This window comes from Giraffa tippelskirchi, chromosome 12 (genome assembly GCF_054371585.1).
Source record: "Giraffa tippelskirchi isolate mGirTip1 chromosome 12, T2T-mGirTip1v1.2.pri, whole genome shotgun sequence".
Classification (NCBI taxonomy): domain Eukaryota; kingdom Metazoa; phylum Chordata; class Mammalia; order Artiodactyla; family Giraffidae; genus Giraffa; species Giraffa tippelskirchi.
The window spans coordinates 140,137,150-140,154,562 of record NC_137286.1 but is presented as its reverse complement, the minus strand read 5'-3'; the positions used below and the strand labels follow the sequence as shown (position 1 = coordinate 140,154,562).

At 40.2% G+C, this 17,413-nt stretch overlaps 1 protein-coding gene across 11 annotated transcripts in view; it reads right to left on the bottom strand.

Moving 5' to 3' along the window:
* PCCA (propionyl-CoA carboxylase subunit alpha) overlaps positions 1 to 16,600 on the bottom strand; it is a 409,555-nt gene extending 392,955 nt beyond the window's left edge. For 7 of the 11 annotated variants that reach the window (XM_081548961.1, XM_081548964.1, XM_081548972.1 and 4 more), the window contains exons 1-2: positions 16,574 to 16,600; positions 15,654 to 15,705 (exon numbers count right to left, since the gene is read on the bottom strand). The gene's annotated coding sequence lies outside the window, so the exon portion shown is untranslated. Of the gene's footprint in view, positions 1 to 453; positions 618 to 15,653; positions 15,706 to 16,556 lie in introns of all 11 variants that reach the window. The other 4 variants (XM_081548977.1, XM_081548970.1, XM_081548973.1 and 1 more) reach the window with 3 other exon arrangements.
* Between the last annotated feature and the right edge of the window lie 813 nt (positions 16,601 to 17,413).

The window sequence follows — 17,413 nt, the reverse complement described above, 5'->3', positions numbered from 1 at the left end:
TCAAAACCTAAACCAAACAAATGTTGTATAAACTATCTAATGACAATTTGAATGAAAATAGGTTTAATTATATTCTAATCTTTCCAGAATAGGAATCTGAAATAAATGTGTAAAAACTTTACCTCTCATTACCTTATTTTGAAACTGTGGACCATTATTTTCCAAGACTGCCATTTTAAAAGTTATAAAAGCAACTGGAAATCACTGAGTTAAACACATACAGTGTAGTTATTTAGGCATCAGTTCTCACACTCTGGAACCTTCCACATGTCACATGGCTACATGATATTCCCAAGTCATGGATTCTGTCGTTTGATCTCTGATGCAGCCTGAAGATATTTCAGGGCTCCTGAAGCTGGGCAGTTCTCTGAATACACTAAGTATACATATGAAGCAGCTCAAATGCGCCAGTGCTTCCATCAACAACCACTTCAAAGGTCATTAATAACTTACAGGTGTGAGAGTGGAAATGCCCTCTGCACTCCTCTGCCCCTTCCTGAACTCTGGTTACTCTCTCTGGGCCATTTTTGTAACAGTGAGTTCTTAACTTGATATTTCTCTTTCTCCATTTTCTTTTCCCCACCTCTGGGGCTTTCTTGATGACATTCCAAAATCTTCTAGGAAACATAAAAGCAGACAAAAACGCCTCAGTGTGTTAATTCTAAGGGCTTTTTTAATTTCGTATTTTATTAATTTCTTGAGAGTGGAGGAAAACAAGTTAAATCCTTCTGGAGAAGACACCTATAAGGAAATGGAAACCTGGAGTAGGAAATGGCAACCCACTCCAGTATTCTTGCCTGAAATATTCCATGGACAGAAGAGCCTGGCAGGCTATAGTCCATGAGGTCACAAAGAGTCAGATGTGACTGAGCAACTGAGCACCATTACCACTAGACTGATTTAAGAAACAATATGTGTATAACTGATTCGCTTTGTTGTACACCTGAAACTAACAAAATACTGTATATCAACTATACTCCAATAAAAATTAAAAAAAAAAAGAAATGGAAAGACAGAACAGGTAGGCAGTAAAAATCTGCATGGTTTGAAACACTGGAAAATTCTGATGGACTCTAACATCTGCTTGGTTTCCACTATTGTTGAAGACAGGATCTAAAACTTTACTGGCATCTTCAAAAATGGAAATGAACTGTATGTGAGAGAGAAGCTTAATTATATATCTAAATCAAAGTTTCTAAACAGTGAAACTCTTCACATTCTGACCCAGAAATTCTTTGTGGGGGCTTTCATGTGCATTGCAGGATACACAGCAGCATCCATGCCTCTATCCACTCAGTTCAGTTCAGTCACTCAGTCGTGTCCGACTCTTTGCGACCCCATGAATTGCAGCACGCCAGGCCTCTCTGTCCATCACCAACTCCTGGAGTCTACCCAAACCCATGTCCATCGAGTCGGTGATGCTATCCAACCATCTCATCCTCTGTCGTCCCCTTCTCCTCCTGCCCTCAATCCTACCCAGCATTAGGGTCTTTTCCAATGAGTCAACCCTTCGCATGAGGTGGCCAAAGTATTGGAGTTTCAGCTCCAATCTCTATCCACTAGATGCCAATAATAGGTACCTCTCCCAATTGTCACAACCAAAAATACCTCCAGACATTGACAAACATCCCCGGAGTTGCAAAATCAACTTGAGATCAGTTGAAAACCACTGATCTAGATGGGGGTGTCTTCTGATCTGGAGCCTATAAACATGAATCCAACTCCACCCTAGGGCAAGACAGATAAGACAGGTAAATGCATGCTCACTCATTGGGTGAAGGGATATTTGCACAGTGCTGAAGCATCACCCTGCAGGTTACTTGCAACCACAGTGGACAAAATGAGGAGAGAACTGGCAACAGCAAACCTAACCAAGTGACCAAATGCTGCATCACTAATAATGGGACAAGCTGACATTATATATTTAACCTAAACCTAATCAAGCCTCTTGGAGAAGGCAATGGCAACCCACTCCAGTACTCTTGCCTGGAGAATCCCATGGACGGAGGATCCTAGTGCACTACAGTCCATGGGGTCGCGAAGAGTCGGATGCGACTGAGCGACTTCACTTTGACTTTTCACTTGCATGCATTGGAGAAGAAACTGGCAACCTACTCCAGTATTCTTGCCTGGAGAATCTCAGGGACAGAGGAGCCTGGTGGGCTGCCATCTATGGGGTCGCACAGAGTCGGACACGACTGAAGTAACTTAGCAGCAGCAGCAGCAATCAAGCCTCTAGACGTACATCAAGTTTATAGAAAAGAAAAAGGATACAGCAGGTTAAGTGATATCATGAAGAAACAATCAGATCAGATAAACACAGAATGTGAGAGGTATTATAACAAAGGTAGACTGGGACTTTCAAAAAATTACTGTAATAAAAAGAAAATCAGAAGTGAGGGACTACTCTAAATTAAAAAATAAAAATAAAGCGATATAACAATGTGGAAACATTTCATTTTATCTTTTTTGAGCTATAAAAGATATTTGTTGAAACAATGACAGAAATCTGAATATTAACTAAATATCAGATAGTAGCTAAGTTGTAATAATGGTCATGTATTTATGTTAGAGACTATCCTTATTCTTAGCAAGGGCATGCTGACACTTTAGGGGTGAAATTTCATGATGTCACTTAGTACAGCCAAATATGTTTAAAAAGTTTCAAGATAAAAGATTAGGGGAAAACCAACCCAATCAAAATATGTGCAGAAGATCTACATAGATATTTCTCCAAAGAAGACATACAGATGGCTGATAGGCCCATAAAAAGATGCTCAATGTCACTAATTATTAGAAAAATGCAAACCAAAACTACAATGAGGAACTACGTCACACTGGTCAGAAAGGCCATCAATAAAAAGTCCACAAATAACAAATACTAGAGAAGGTGTGGAGAAAAGGGAACCCTCCTATACCAACAGGTGGGAAGGTACACTGGTGTAGTCACTATGGAAAACAGTATGGAGGATCCCCAGAAAACTACAAACAGAATTACCATATGATCCAGAAATCCCATTCCTGGTCATATATGCAGACAAAACTAAAATTCAAAAGGATCCATGCACCCTATATTCACAGCAGCACTCTTCACAATAGCCAAGACAAGGAAACAGCCTAAATGTCCATCAACAGATATGAATGGAAAGAGAAGATGTGGCATATGGAATACGACTCAGCCATAAAAAAAGAATGAAATTATGTCATTTGCAGCAACATGGATGGACCTACAGATTATCATACTAAGTGATCTAAGTCAGAAAGACAAAAACCACATGATATCACTTATATGTGGAATCTAAGACATGACACAAATGAACTTAACTACAAAACAGATTCACAGACCTAAAGAACAGACTTATGGTTGCCAAGAGGGTGGGAGATTGAAGGAGGGATGGATTGGGAGTTTGGGATTAGCAGATGTAAACTATGATACACAGAATGGATAAACAATGGTCCTACTGTATACAATATCCTATGTAACCATAATGGAAAGGAATATGAAAAAAAATATATATATATATATATATGAATCACCTTGCTGTGTAACAGAAATTTACACAACACTGTAAATCAACAATAGTTCAATAAAAAATTTTTTAAAGATTAGGAGAAAACAAAAGATAAAAGCATGGACTAAACCAAAACTAACGTACAGGTAAAGCTGTCTTTCAGATAAACCTTGCGTTTGAGATCTTTCAGTCTTATCCCAAGCCCCAAGCAGCCAGACACTTCCTGGCGGCCCCTCAGTTGCCCAGCAATCCCCTAGAACATACTGTGGACCATGACTGTGATGTTTCCCAACCCTTGACTTTCATCAGAATTTTCCTGAGTACTCCATGAAACTAAAGAACAAAACATTAGATTCTAGAGTATATTAAATTACAAATGTGTAGTTATCTGTGTTAGCATTCTAACTAGGAACCACTAAACATAATCCCTTACTTGAGGTCAAGGACTCAAATTAGAAACTTTAGGCACTCCGGTGGCAGGGCAGTGGCTCACAACCTTCTTAAAGCTAAGCCCTATAAAAAATTTGTCTGGGGAAAAAAAAAGCTGTCTACATCATAAGGTCTTATTTTTACTATATAGTTTCCTGATTCAAAAACCAAAATAATACAAAAAAAAAAATTCACTGGGAAGTCTCAGCTACTTCTCCAGTCCCTCTTATTCTATAGAGATAACCGTTTTTATTAATTTTCTATATCCAATCCAGTATATCAGTCCAGTATTTCTCTATGCAACATAGGCAAAATATATTTCCCCCTTATAAAAAGGTAGAATAATATATAAACTTCTCAGCTCCTTTCTTTTTTCACTTTTCATTATATCCTAGAGATCTCTATACACACCAGTATGATGAGCTTTTCCTCATTCTCTTTTACAGCTGCTATATTGTATTTTGTAGATAATCCCATTGTTATTTAACCAGTCCCCTACTACCAGACACTTGCATTGTTCCCAGCCTTTCACTGTGTATTATAAGCAATGATACCCAAATATATCACAGAGTCGGACATGACTGAAGCGACTTAGCACCCTTAGCACACACCCTAATATAAGCTGACGTATCTGTAGGATAGATGCCGAGAACCAACAATGCTAGATTAAAGGGTGTGTTAGACAGAATAAGGGGCCCCCAAAGATGTGGACAACCTAATCTCAGGAAACTGAATACACTTCCTTACATTCAAAAGGAACTCTACAACTATGGCTAAGGAGGGACCTCCTTACTTCTGCCCCGACTTACCTGGGTGAGCTGGATGTAATCACAGGGATCCTTACAAGAAGGAGCCAGGTCAGTGAGGAAGGAAGCTGCTACACGACTGTCTTTGAAGATGGGGGAAGGGGCCATGAACCCAGAAATACAGATGGCCTCTAGAGACTAGAAAAAGACAGTTCAGTTCAGTCGCTCAGTAGTGTCTGACTCTATAAGACCCCATGCACTGCAGCACGCCAGGCTTCCCTGAACATTACCAACTCCCGGAGCTTGCTCAAACTCTTGTCCATCAAGTCGATGATGCCATCCAACCATTTCATCCTCTGTGGTCCCGTTCTCCTCTTGCCTTCAATCTTTCCCAGCATCAGGGTCTTTTCAAATGAGTCAGTTCTTCGCATCAGGTGGCCAAAGTATTGGAGTTTCAGCTTCAGCATCAGTCCTTCCAATGAATATTCAGGACTGATTTCCTTTAGGATGGACTGGTTGGATCTCCTTGCAGTCCAAGGGACTCTCAAGAGTCTTCTCCAATATTACAGTTCGAAAGCATCAATTCTTAGGCGTTCAGCTCTCTTTATAGTCCAACTCTCACATCCATACACGACTACTGGAAAAACCATAGCTTTGACGAGACAGACCTTTGTTAGCAAACTAATGTCTCTGCTTTTTAGCATGCTGTCTAGGTTGGTCATAACTTTTCTGCCAAGGAGCAAGTGTCTTTTAATTTCATGGCTGCAGTCACCATCTGCAGTGATTTTGGAACCCAAAAAAGTAAAGTCTGTCACTTTTTCCATTGTTTCCTCATCTATCTGCCATGAAGTGATGGGACAGGATGCCATGATCTTAGTTTTCTGAACGTTGAGTTTTAAGCCAACTTTTTCACTCTCCTCTTTCACTTTCATCAAGAGGCTTTTTAGTTCTTCACTTTCTGCCATAAAGGTGGTGTCATCTGTATATCTGAGGTTCTTGATATTTCTCCCGGCAATCTTGATTCCAGCTTCTGCTTCATCCAGCCCAGCATTTCTCATATAAGTTATGTATTTTGCATATAAAATAAATAAGCAGAGTGACGATATACATCCTTGACGTACTCCTTTCCCAATTTGGAACCAGTCTGTTGTTCCATGTCCAGTTCTAACTGTTGCTTCTTGATCTGCATACAGATTTCTCAGGAGGCAGGTTAGGTGGTCTGGTACTCCCATCTCTTTCAGAATTTTCCACAGTTTGTTGTGATCCACACAGTCAAAAGAATTGGCGTAATCAATAAAGCAGAAGTAGATGTTTCTCTGGAACTCTCTTTCTTTTTCAATGATTCAACAGATGTTGACAATTTGATCTCTGGTTCCTCTGCCTTTTCTAAATACAGCTTGAACATCTGGAAGCTCATGGTTCACATACTATTGAAGCCTGGCTTGGAGAATTTTCAGCATTACTTTGCTAGCGTGTGAGATGAGAGCAATTGTGCGGTAGTTTGAACATTCTTTGGCACTGTCTTTGGAATGGAATGAAAACTGACCTTTTCCAGACCTGTGGCCACTGCTGCGTTTTCCAAATTTGCTGGCATATTGAGTGCAGCACTTTCACAGCATCATCTTTCAGGATTTGAAATAGCTCAAAAGGACAGGGGGAAAAATACTCTCTAGACTCTCCAGAAAGAACATAACCTTATAAACCCATTTTATATTTATGACCTCCAGAATTGAAAAATAAGAAATTTGTGCTATTTTAAGCCGCTAAGTTTGTGGTATTTTGTTCCAGTACCAATCAGAAACTAATACAAAGGGTAGATACAATGCAAATTTTCCGCAAGTTAACAAATCCCCTTCCATAGGTTGCAGTTTTTTGTACTTTTATAAGCAATGTGCCCATTTTTCAACTATGTCTCCAACAAAATGTGGTATCTAACTTTTGAAGTTTTGTACAGTAGGTGAGAAACGATTTATCTCAATAGTTTTAGTTCTCCAGTGAGGCTGATTTAGATGATTTCTTTTGCTGAAACTATCTGTTAAAATATTTTCTGCCTATAAACAAAGCAGAAACATACTCACTGATAGAGAACAGACATGTAGTTGCCGAGGTGTGGGGGGCAGGCGGAGAGATGGACTGGCAGTTTGGGGTTGTATGTGTATGTGTACTCAGTTCATGTATGACTCTTTGCAACCCCATGGGCTGTAGCCTATCAGGCTCCTCTGTTCATGGAATTTTCCAGGGAAGAAAACTGGAGTAGGTTTCCATTTCCTTCTCCAAGGAATCTTCCCAACCCAGGGAACGAACCCGCATCTCCTGGTACCTGTGAAGTCCAGTTTGCAGTTAGTAGATACAAAAACTATTACATATAGAATGGATGGACATGGTCTTACTGTATAGTATAGGGAACTATATCCAAAATCCTGCGATGAACCCTAACAGAAAAGAATACAAAAAATAACATATATATATATATATATATACACACATAACTGAGTCACTTTGCTGTACAGCAGAAATTGACACATTGTAAATCAACTGCACTTCAGTAAGTTTTTAAATGAAATAAAATCTTTCCTAAATTTTTCTCCTGTGTTGTTAGCTTTTAGTTTTTTTTCCTAAAAATTTCTATTTTATGGATCTTACTTCTTTATAATATGAATTACAGATATTTTCCCCACTTGATCATTTTTCTTTTTACATTGCTGATGATTATTTATTGTCATGCTTAAGTATTTATTATTTGAATTTATTTTTACTTAATGTTTAAAGTTTTCCTCTCATATGTTTTGCATATTCAAAAGATTTCAGCATGGCCTGTTTTAGTATATCAATAATCCAGTAAGACTGCTTCCTAATCTCAAGGGCCAAATGTAGTGGTTATCTTGTTTTTCTTTCTTATTTCTACACAGATACTTCAAATGGAAGAAAATTCCAGTGTGAGAAAGACAGAGAAGATGGCAAAATAAAATTCTAGGTAATGTAACACAATTTTAGCAAGCTTTACTGCTTCACTTAAATTCATGAAAATAATTTAAAAATCTATATTTTTGCTGAGAATTACAAACTATTACATGAATACATTTTTCATACCAAGTGTATTCCTTTGAATTTCATTTTTGAGAAATCTATACCTGTGTTTATAGCAGGATATTCTTTCCCTTTTTTTAAAGTTTGAGCTATTTTTTTTACATTTTTTATATTCTTTTCTACTATGGTTCATCACAGAATATTGAATATAGTTTCCTGTGCTACACATTAGGATCTTGTCATTTAAGGCATTCTTTTAATTAAAATGTATTAAGAACCATTTCTGGATACAACAAAGCAACAATACATAACTGAGTTACTACTAATTAGGATAGAAATTCAAGCAACTCAAAATACAGGAGCTGTATAACTTAGGTAATTTTGCACAAAAACTATTTTAAGTTTGTTTACAATTTAAACATTGTGTTTATTTTTTTTTAATTTTTATTTATTTGGTTGCCCAAGGTCTTAGTTGCAGCATGTGCGATTTAGTTCTCTGACCAGGGATTAAACCCAGGTCCCCTGAGTTGGGAGTGAGGAGTCCCAACCACTGAACCACTAGGGAAGTTCCTTGTGTTTACTTTTTATACAAAGTTGCTTTCAAATTTAAATTTTCCAGAGAATGTTGATATAGTTGTGGGGATTTTAAAAATCATTTGCAAATGCTATCTGATGATAAAGTTATATAGTTACATATATAAAAAAAAGCCCTTTTTATTGTTCTTGGGAGTGAGCCTATGTCAGCCTTTGCATTGGGGCCTATTTTTACTAGGGTCTACTGAATTTTCGCCACCAGGCACTGAGACTAGTAAAGAGCGGCTTGATCCAGAACACAACAAGCTGCATCAAGCATCTCATCCACTCCTGTGACGTCAATGGCCATAAAGTGTCCTTGGAGTCTGTGACCTGCCCCCTTGGCAGATGCACACTTCCAGCTGCCTTCTTGACATTTCCGTTAGGATATCCCCAAAAGAACTAAAATGTGAATTTCAATGCCCCTAAGCTGAATGCATCATCTTTTCCTCCAAAACCCACAGCTCCTTCTGAATTCTGTTGCAATCCATGATCATTCTTTCATCTTTTGTCTCATCAATTTTATCTTGCACTGTTTTGCTTTTTCACACTAAATTAGCTGTCAACCACTTTTTCTTTGAAGTATAATTTACAATGTGTTAGCTTCAGGCATACAGCAAAGTGATTCATATATATATATATATATTCAGATATATACATATAATTTATAACCTCATAGGCTATTACAAAATACTGAATCTAGTCCTCTGTGCTATACAGTAGGTTCATGTTTATCTGTTTTATATATAATAGTCATGTGTATCTTTTAATCCCAAATTCCTAATTTATGCCTTTCCCCTCTTTCCTCTTTGGTAACCATTAAGTTTGTTTTCTATGTCTGTGATTTTTGAATCTCCCTATGAAATACATTTCAAAAGCATAACAGCTTACAATTATCATTATTTCTATAATATTTTGAAGTCTTTTAATTGTGAGTTATTTGAAACATATAGAAAGTATCAGAAAATTAAATGATACCTAAAGATATTACCATTTTGCATATTCGACTCAAATCACCTTTTTTTAAAAAAGGAAAGAATGTTACAGATTTTTTGCCCACGCTGATTGAACCCACACCTCCTGCACTGAAAGTACACAGTCTTAACCACTGGACCGCCAGGGAAGTTCCCACAACTGAAGTCTTACCTTACCTGTATACTCATTACCTCCAAAGAGATAACCACTAATGTTTTTATTGGAGTATAGTTGATTTTAAATGGGGTTGTAGTTTCAGTTGTACAGCAACTTGAATCAGTTATAAATATACATATATTCACTCTTTTTAAAATTCTTTTCCCATGTAGATCATTACAGAATTATGGAAAAGAGCTCCTTGTGCTATACAGTAGATCCTTATTAATTATCTGTTTTATATATAATAGTGTATATATGTCAATCCCAATCTCCCAGTTTATCCCCTCACCCTGCCTCCCCACTGGTAACCATAAGTTCAGCCACTATCTTAAAGCTTTGTGTATTCTTCTCCTGCTTTTTTTGGCTTTAACATGTTCGCTATTATGTTCTAGAAATTTATATGAATAATATACTGCGTGAATCATTCTAAAACCTACTTTTTTCATAGATGCAGTTCATTTATTTTAAATACTGTGTGGTAGGTAGCCCTTTGTATGAATAAACCACAATTTATGTTCTCATTTTCCTACTGATTTACAGGTTATTTCCTGTATATGCTATTACAAATAGTGACATAACGAAATCCTTGAACATGTCTCCTTGCACAGATACATAAAAATTTCTTTAAAGCAGACACATTTGTATCAGAACTTGTCTAGAACTAATATATGACTAATACGTCATATAACAACATATGAGTAATATGTCCACATCCATCAGCAAGAGAATGAGAAATGCAGTCTTTACTCTGGATGGCCATGTACCCAACAAAAAATTAGGGCTTCCATTTCCAAGGAAGAAGGAAAAAACAGATATTGGTATTGTGGAAAGCAACTAGCAATCAACAGCTGCTGCCATTTTAAGTATTTCCAAATGTCTTTGAAAACTTCAAAGAGGTCATTCCAATTTATATTCCCATCAACAATGAGTAAGAGTTCCAATTTCCCCACATGTTCTCCAATAGCTCTGGCTATCAAATATATTAATTTACCAATCTGACTGATGTAAAATAGTATCTCCCTGTTGTTTCAATTTGCATTTCCTTGATTACTACCAAGTATAAACATTATTAACCATTCTAGTTTCTTATTCTTCCAAATGACTATTTCATCATTTTTCTAGTTGGTTGCCTACAAATGTAAAAAAAACATTGGCTGCACTGGGCCTTCGCTGCTGCAGTGGGGCTTCTCACAGCAGTGGTTTCTCTTATTACAGACCATGGGCTCCACGGTGCACAGGCTTGGCTGCTCCCCAGCATGTGGAAACTTCCTGGATCAGGGATCGAACCTGTGTCCCCTGCATTGGCAGGAGCACTGTGGAGGTCCACCTACACATCTTTTATTGCAGGAGTCTACACATATTCTTGATATCGATTTGCTTTGAAATAATTTCAACCAGTCTTTGGAGTGAGTATTCCATTTTTAGATGGTTATCTTCTATTATGAGAAAATTTTAACTTTAATGTAGCTATTGCAGAGACTGAAAGTTGTCCACTAAAATGCACTGTCTCTCCCTTCTACAATGACAGTGGGGGCCAGACACGTCTACTCACTTAAGCTGTATTTCCCAGCCTCCCTTGCAGCTTGGTGACCAAGTCGCCAACACTGAAATGTACCTGATAGTAATGTTATGTGCTGCTGGGTATCAGCCTTAAAATAATGAACGTTTTTGATCACTTGTCTCTTCACCTTCCTTGACACTGTCATGTTGAAGTTAAAATCTAGAGCAACACTGCAAGCTATATGTTGAGCTACCCAACTAGTCTGGGTCTCCACAAGGGCTTCATAGAGCAAAGTCTACAAACCTACTCTGAACTATTACATCAAAGAGAAATTAATTTGTCTTATTTGTTGCTGCATTTGGGGTATCTTTTTTTTTTTTTTTTTAACAGATACCTGGCCAAACATGCCAAATATGTTTAAGAAGGATTTCTTAGATAACAAACCACAACAAAGCAATGTGCTGTGCTGTGCTTAGTCGCTCAGTTGTGTCCAGCTCTTTGTGACCCCATGGATTGCAGCTGCCAGGCTCCTCTGTCCATGGGGATTCTCCAGGCAAGAATACTGGAGGGGGTTGCCATGCCTTCTTCCAGGGGATCTTCCCAACCCAGGGGGAATTGAACGCAGGAGGATTCTTTTCCGACTGAGCCACCAAGGAAACCCAGCAAACCAATAGCAATTATTTTAGGCTGATTAGTCTTTGTGTATAATATAAAAAGTTCTTCTTTATAAATAAAAAAAATTCTTCCTGAATTTTAAAAATAATTTTTAAGTTTTGCTTTTCAAATACAGGCTTTCATACTGAAATGTGGTTTGTGAATAGGTGAGGTAAGGATTTATAGTTTTATATGAGATAGGCCGATTGTTTCAGCACTGCTTATTGAATATTCCATCCCACTGATTTATAATCACCTCTGTTATTTACCAAATTAGCAGAGACACATGACAATCTTCTGTTCCACTAATCTGTGCTTATAACTTTGTGCCACTATCACACTGCTATGATTACTAAAACTTTATACTAAATCTTAATAGTCAAGTGGACAAATCCCTCATTATTTTTCAAACTTATCCTGGCAATTCTTGACATTTTACTCTTCCATTTAAGTTTTAACATTCATCTATCAAATTACACACACATATGCACATATACAACTATTAGGATTCGTGATACAGATGCACTGAATGCATGAACTAACAGAGTAAGAAATTACGTCTTTATAAAACTGAGTCTTCCCACTCATGAGCACGTTACATCTCTGTATTACATACACCTTAATAGTTTTCTCCATAAAGATCTTCAACATCTTTTGTTAGATATATTCCAAGGCCCCTTAGGTTTTGGGCCATTTCATATGGCACTTTTTTTTTTAAATTGCATGTTCAACTTTGTCTATTGTTGGCATGTGGGAATACTATCGGTCTTTTTAATACTTGGATTTAATACTTTGGACTTCCCTGGTGGCTCAGATGGTAAAGCATCTGCCTACAATGCAGGAGACCAGGTTCAATCCCTGGGTCAGGAAGATCTCCTGGAGAAGGAAATGGCAACCCACTCCAGTACTCTTTCCTGGAGAATCCCATGGACGGAGGAACCAGGTAGGCTATAGTTCATAGGGTGGCAAAAAAAAGGTCGGACACAGCTGAGCGACTTCACTTTACCCCTGAGCCAGCAGGAAAGCCCCTCGCTGTGGTTTATTATAGCTGTCTTTATCTAGTTGAGAAAGATGCCTCCTAAGTTTACTGAGAGTGTTTATCATGAATTACTCATATTTATTTTCTATACTATATTCTCTCAGTTGTGTTCCCATGATGTTTTAAAGATCCAACACTAGTCATTATCATTATTATTTTACGCATGCAATAACTGTTTTAGTGTTCCCACATATTGATCATCAACTTCTTTATGCACTATTTCTTCTTGCCATCTACTTTTTTCCTTTGAGGTTTAACAGACTCCTTCTTCCTGTACCTCTTATAACTTTTACTATGATTCTCCAAGATGAGTGGTAAATTCCCATACTTTTATGTCTAAAAGTATTTTTTTTAAGCCCATACTTGTAAATAAGAGCTTCACTGGGTATATAGCATTCTGAGTTATAGTTATGTTCTCTCAGCCCTTTCAAAATATTATTCCTTTATCTTCAGATGTGTCTTGTTAATGTTGAAAAGGATGCTGTTAGCTTAAATGCTGTTTCTTTGTATACAATCTTTTACAGTTTCTGATGTTATCTTGTTCATCTTTGAAGACCCTAAAAGAATTTATTGGCATTTCTTTTAAGGTACATGCTATACTTTATAGTATTTAGTTATTCCCCATGCTTTAGTATTACTTACCTCGTATTGTTTGGGGCTTCCCTCATAGCTCAGTTCGTAACGAATCTGCCTGCAGTGCAGGAGTGAGTGAAAGTCATTCAGTCGTGTCTGACTCTTTGTGACCCATGGACTGTAGCCCACCAGGCTCCTCTGTCCATGGAATTCTCCAGGCAAGAATACTCGTGTGGGTTGCCATTTCCTTCTCCAGGGGATCTTCCCAACCCAGGGATCGAACCCAGGTCTCCCGCATTGCAGGCAGACTTTACTGACTGAGCTACCAGGGAAGCGAGTTCAATTCCTGGGTAGGGAAGATCCCCTGGAGAAAGAAATGGCAACCTACTCCAGTATTCTTGCCTGGAGAATCCCATGGACAGAGGAGCCTAGCAGACTACAGTCCGTGGGGTCACAAGAGTTGGACATGACTTAGCGACTAAACCACCCCACCACCATCATCTCGTATTGTTCATAGTCATTTTACATAATTGCCTTGACTTCCCCATTAGAGAGCAAGCTACCTGATGGTGTATAAAAGGCTGTGCATCTTTTCCTATAAAGAAGCACCATGCTCTCTTGTGGAATGGGGAGTGGCACAATTGGAAAAAAAAAAAAAAGACAGATCAAATGCTTTATCTGAGTTTAGTAACAAAGGCCTGTCTCAGGGAGTGCCTAGATATCAATTTGTTGACAACTGGCTAATGTTTAAGTACAAACAGCAAGTGAGTACATTATCTATGTGTTGACTATTCTGTGTACAATTTATTGTTTGGCTTTCAAGGGATGGCTGGCATTCTTACTAAAAATTGTTTAAACATCAGAAAGGTATTCACTTAGTTCAGCAAAGTTGTTATCTGCCAATATAGTCATTTATAGTGTGTATATAGATCTGCCTCTGAGTCATTTATAGTGTGTATATAGATCTGCCTCTGAGTGAATAGTTGGGGAATAGTCCCAACTATTTCCTAAATGTACAGTCTAAGCTGTTTTCATCATTGGCATTCAAATACAGCTGAGCAATTTTTGAAAGAACAGAAAAACCACCACTGGAAATCTATTTACATGGAAGACTGAGAAGACTCCTGGAAGTAAACTTATTATCTTGAGCAAAGAGAAGATTAGGTAGCTTGATCTTGAAACAAAGTCTTGGTGCTCAGAGGAGATGAGTAATTGTGAATGTACCATAGTTCTTGAGACTGGTCAGGATCCTTAGCTCAGACTACTGTGGATTCAAATCTAGGTTCTAAGGAGACAGAAGGCCGTAAACACAAAGGGGAAATACCTTTTTCTATTAAAACCGTTGACAGAATACACTGCAGACTATTCTGGAACCCTCTGACAGAGTGTATCACAGATAACCAACAATGAACACTGCAGAGGACTGGCCTCTCCACATTGCCAGTGTATTCCTCACCAGCTGTATCCCAAAGAAGCAGCTAGAACGCACAAAGAACCTGACAAGACAGGCAACACCCGGCAAAACTAGCAACCAAAATGCATGAAAAATCCCACAGGACATAAATCATCAGAGAGCTGAGAGGAAACACAGAATACTTTCAGCTACTAAATCTGGCAGCTTACCAGGCTTGTTATTGAAAATACCTACAGTACCTCTTGAGCACCTTAGAAACATTTGGATGGAATTTTACCAGGTACATACAGCACAAGGAGCAGGGAGATTAACAGTAAGGTCAGACAGGACTGAAGTGACTTAGCGTGCATGCATGCGGCAGAAGGACAAAGCCTCAAATTGAGAATGTTAGGAGACTACTATTCAGGAAAGTCAATTTGTAACCTACTCCTCAAATTTGCAATGCAGTTGATTTTTCTGAATCACACTCACAATGATATATTTTAAAATGAAGATACTTTTGACTTCATGAAAACATTTGACTATTTTAATAACTAAAAATGCCTACTCTTTCCTGTAGCTTACACATTTTACAACTAGAACCCCTTCATGGATGACAGCCTTGTCATCACGAAAGGGCTTGCATGACTCAATGAATCTATGAACCATGCCCTGCAGGACCACCCAGGCAGACAGGTCATAATGGAGAGTTATGACAAAAAGTGGTCCACTGAAGGAGAGAATAGCAAACCACTCCAGCAGCCTTGCCTGGAGAACCCCATGAACAGTATGAAAAGGCAGCAAGATAAGACTCCGGGACTTCGGGGGATAATGAAGGACAGGGAAGCCTGGCAAGCTGCATGCAGTCCACAGGGTCACAAAGACTCAGATACAACTTACTGAGTAAACAACAAGAGCAGCTAGAAATGGAAGGCCCAAGAAATCTTTCACAGAACGACAACCAAGATGAAAAATGTCATCCAAGGAACCAAAGTACGAGTTAACTCTAAAGTGAAATCCAAGTTCAAAACAATATTTTTTATTTTACCATAAAATAATCCATTGGACTTACCTTCCCCAGAGGTTCTCAGATTGTGTTAGGGCAACACCTTTTTCCAGGTTTCCTAGGTAAGAGAATGAATACAAAAACTGAAATGATTTACTAGCCCATATCTCAAGTTAAAGCCCAGACCTCATCTCTCCTACCGTTTTTTTGTGGGTTTTTTTTTTTTTTTTTTTTGCCAGAAACAGCACTTTCTTTCCAACAGAGAGGGTGGGGGGAGGGTGTCATAGCAAAATGTTACAGCAGCAGAAACTTTGAAAAGGAGGAGGCTGAGAGAAGACAGAAAAGGTGACTCCAAAATACTGCATTGAGTATTAACCCTGAATGAAACATACTCTGCAGAGCATCTGAACTTCTTTCTTTCGTAGAGGAGACAAAGGCATTTCTAGAGGGGGTTGAGTACAAACTCAAAGGGAGCAGGCTAAGAAAGGGAGAGGGCTCCAGGAGGTGCCCAGTCATCTCCGAGAAGTTTCCTTTCTACAATTCCACAGCCAAAAATAACCCAACTCAAGTGAAACGTAGCTGCGCCAAGTAAGTACTTCAGTTATCAGTGAAATTTCCTCCCCTTCTTTATGAATTTGTATTATTTATAAGACACTTGACACATGTTTAAACACTTAACATAGCTCCTCTGTTTCAGGAAATATGGCTTGTTCAGCTGAGGGGGGGGGAAGCATATAATGAGGGAGTTAACAAGGGCTGATATTTTTTTTACAACATTCTTTAAAAACTGCAAAACCTCTTTAAACACCAGGAACAGCTTAAATAATTCACTCTAGGCCTGCGGGGCCCATGCGGACGGTTCCCTCTCTGGCCATGTTCTCCCCCCGGGTTTCGGCCCGGACAGTGGGCCAGATGGGCTGCCCGGGGTGGCCATGTGTGCCCTTGAGGCCTCCTGGCCGCCTTACCCACCGGCGTTGGGGACCCACCGTGGCTCAGGACGCCATGAGGAGGTCGGACCCTGGAAGATGGGCCCGCGCCCTTTGACCTTGGACGCACAGCACGCCGGGAGCAGGCGGAAGTGGGCCGCTCGCGGCCAGTCGCGGCGTTGTTCCGAGGGCGGCAGAGAGAGGCTAACGGTACCTGAGGCGCTCTGTCGCGGGCCTCACCCCGGGGACCGTTCCAACCTCTGTGGAGGCCCCGGGAGGCCATGGCGCTGGGCCCCCAGTCTCCTCGGCTTCCCCCTCAGCGGGCGGGAAAGGGCGCCCTACGGAGGAAGCGAGGCCCTGCGGCCGACAGGCGGACCCATGGCCTTGGTGGCCGCCATGGTGCGCGGGGAAGGTGGACGCGAGCTGCGTCTTCCCGAGCCCCAGCACGCCCGGGGCCGGGAGCTGGGAAGCGGGGCCTGTGGACCCGGCCAGAAGGAAGGAGAGTGAACCGCGGCCACCGAGCGACGCCGAGACTGCGCCGGCTGCGGGGGCGGAGGGACGCACCTGCCCCCCGCCCACCTGGGCCCCGGGGCCGCCGCCGCCGCCGCCGCTCGCGGGCCGTCCTCACGGAGGTCGCCGGGGGCCTGAACTCGGAGCCTCGCAGCCCTCGAGTGCTGCCCTGACTGGGGTGGGGGGCCGCCCTGACTGGGGTGGGGGGCCACCCAGGTACCCTTGACCGAGGCCGGCTCCCCAAGGCCGAGAAAGTTGGACGCTCTCAAGGAGGGAGTCTCAATACAGGAATTCCTCCTGCTTTGCTCGCAGAGTTGAAAGCCCTGGAGGCCGTCGGTTCTGCAAAGAGGAGCAGTCGGGCGCGGGCGAGCAAGCAGCTGATGAAAATAA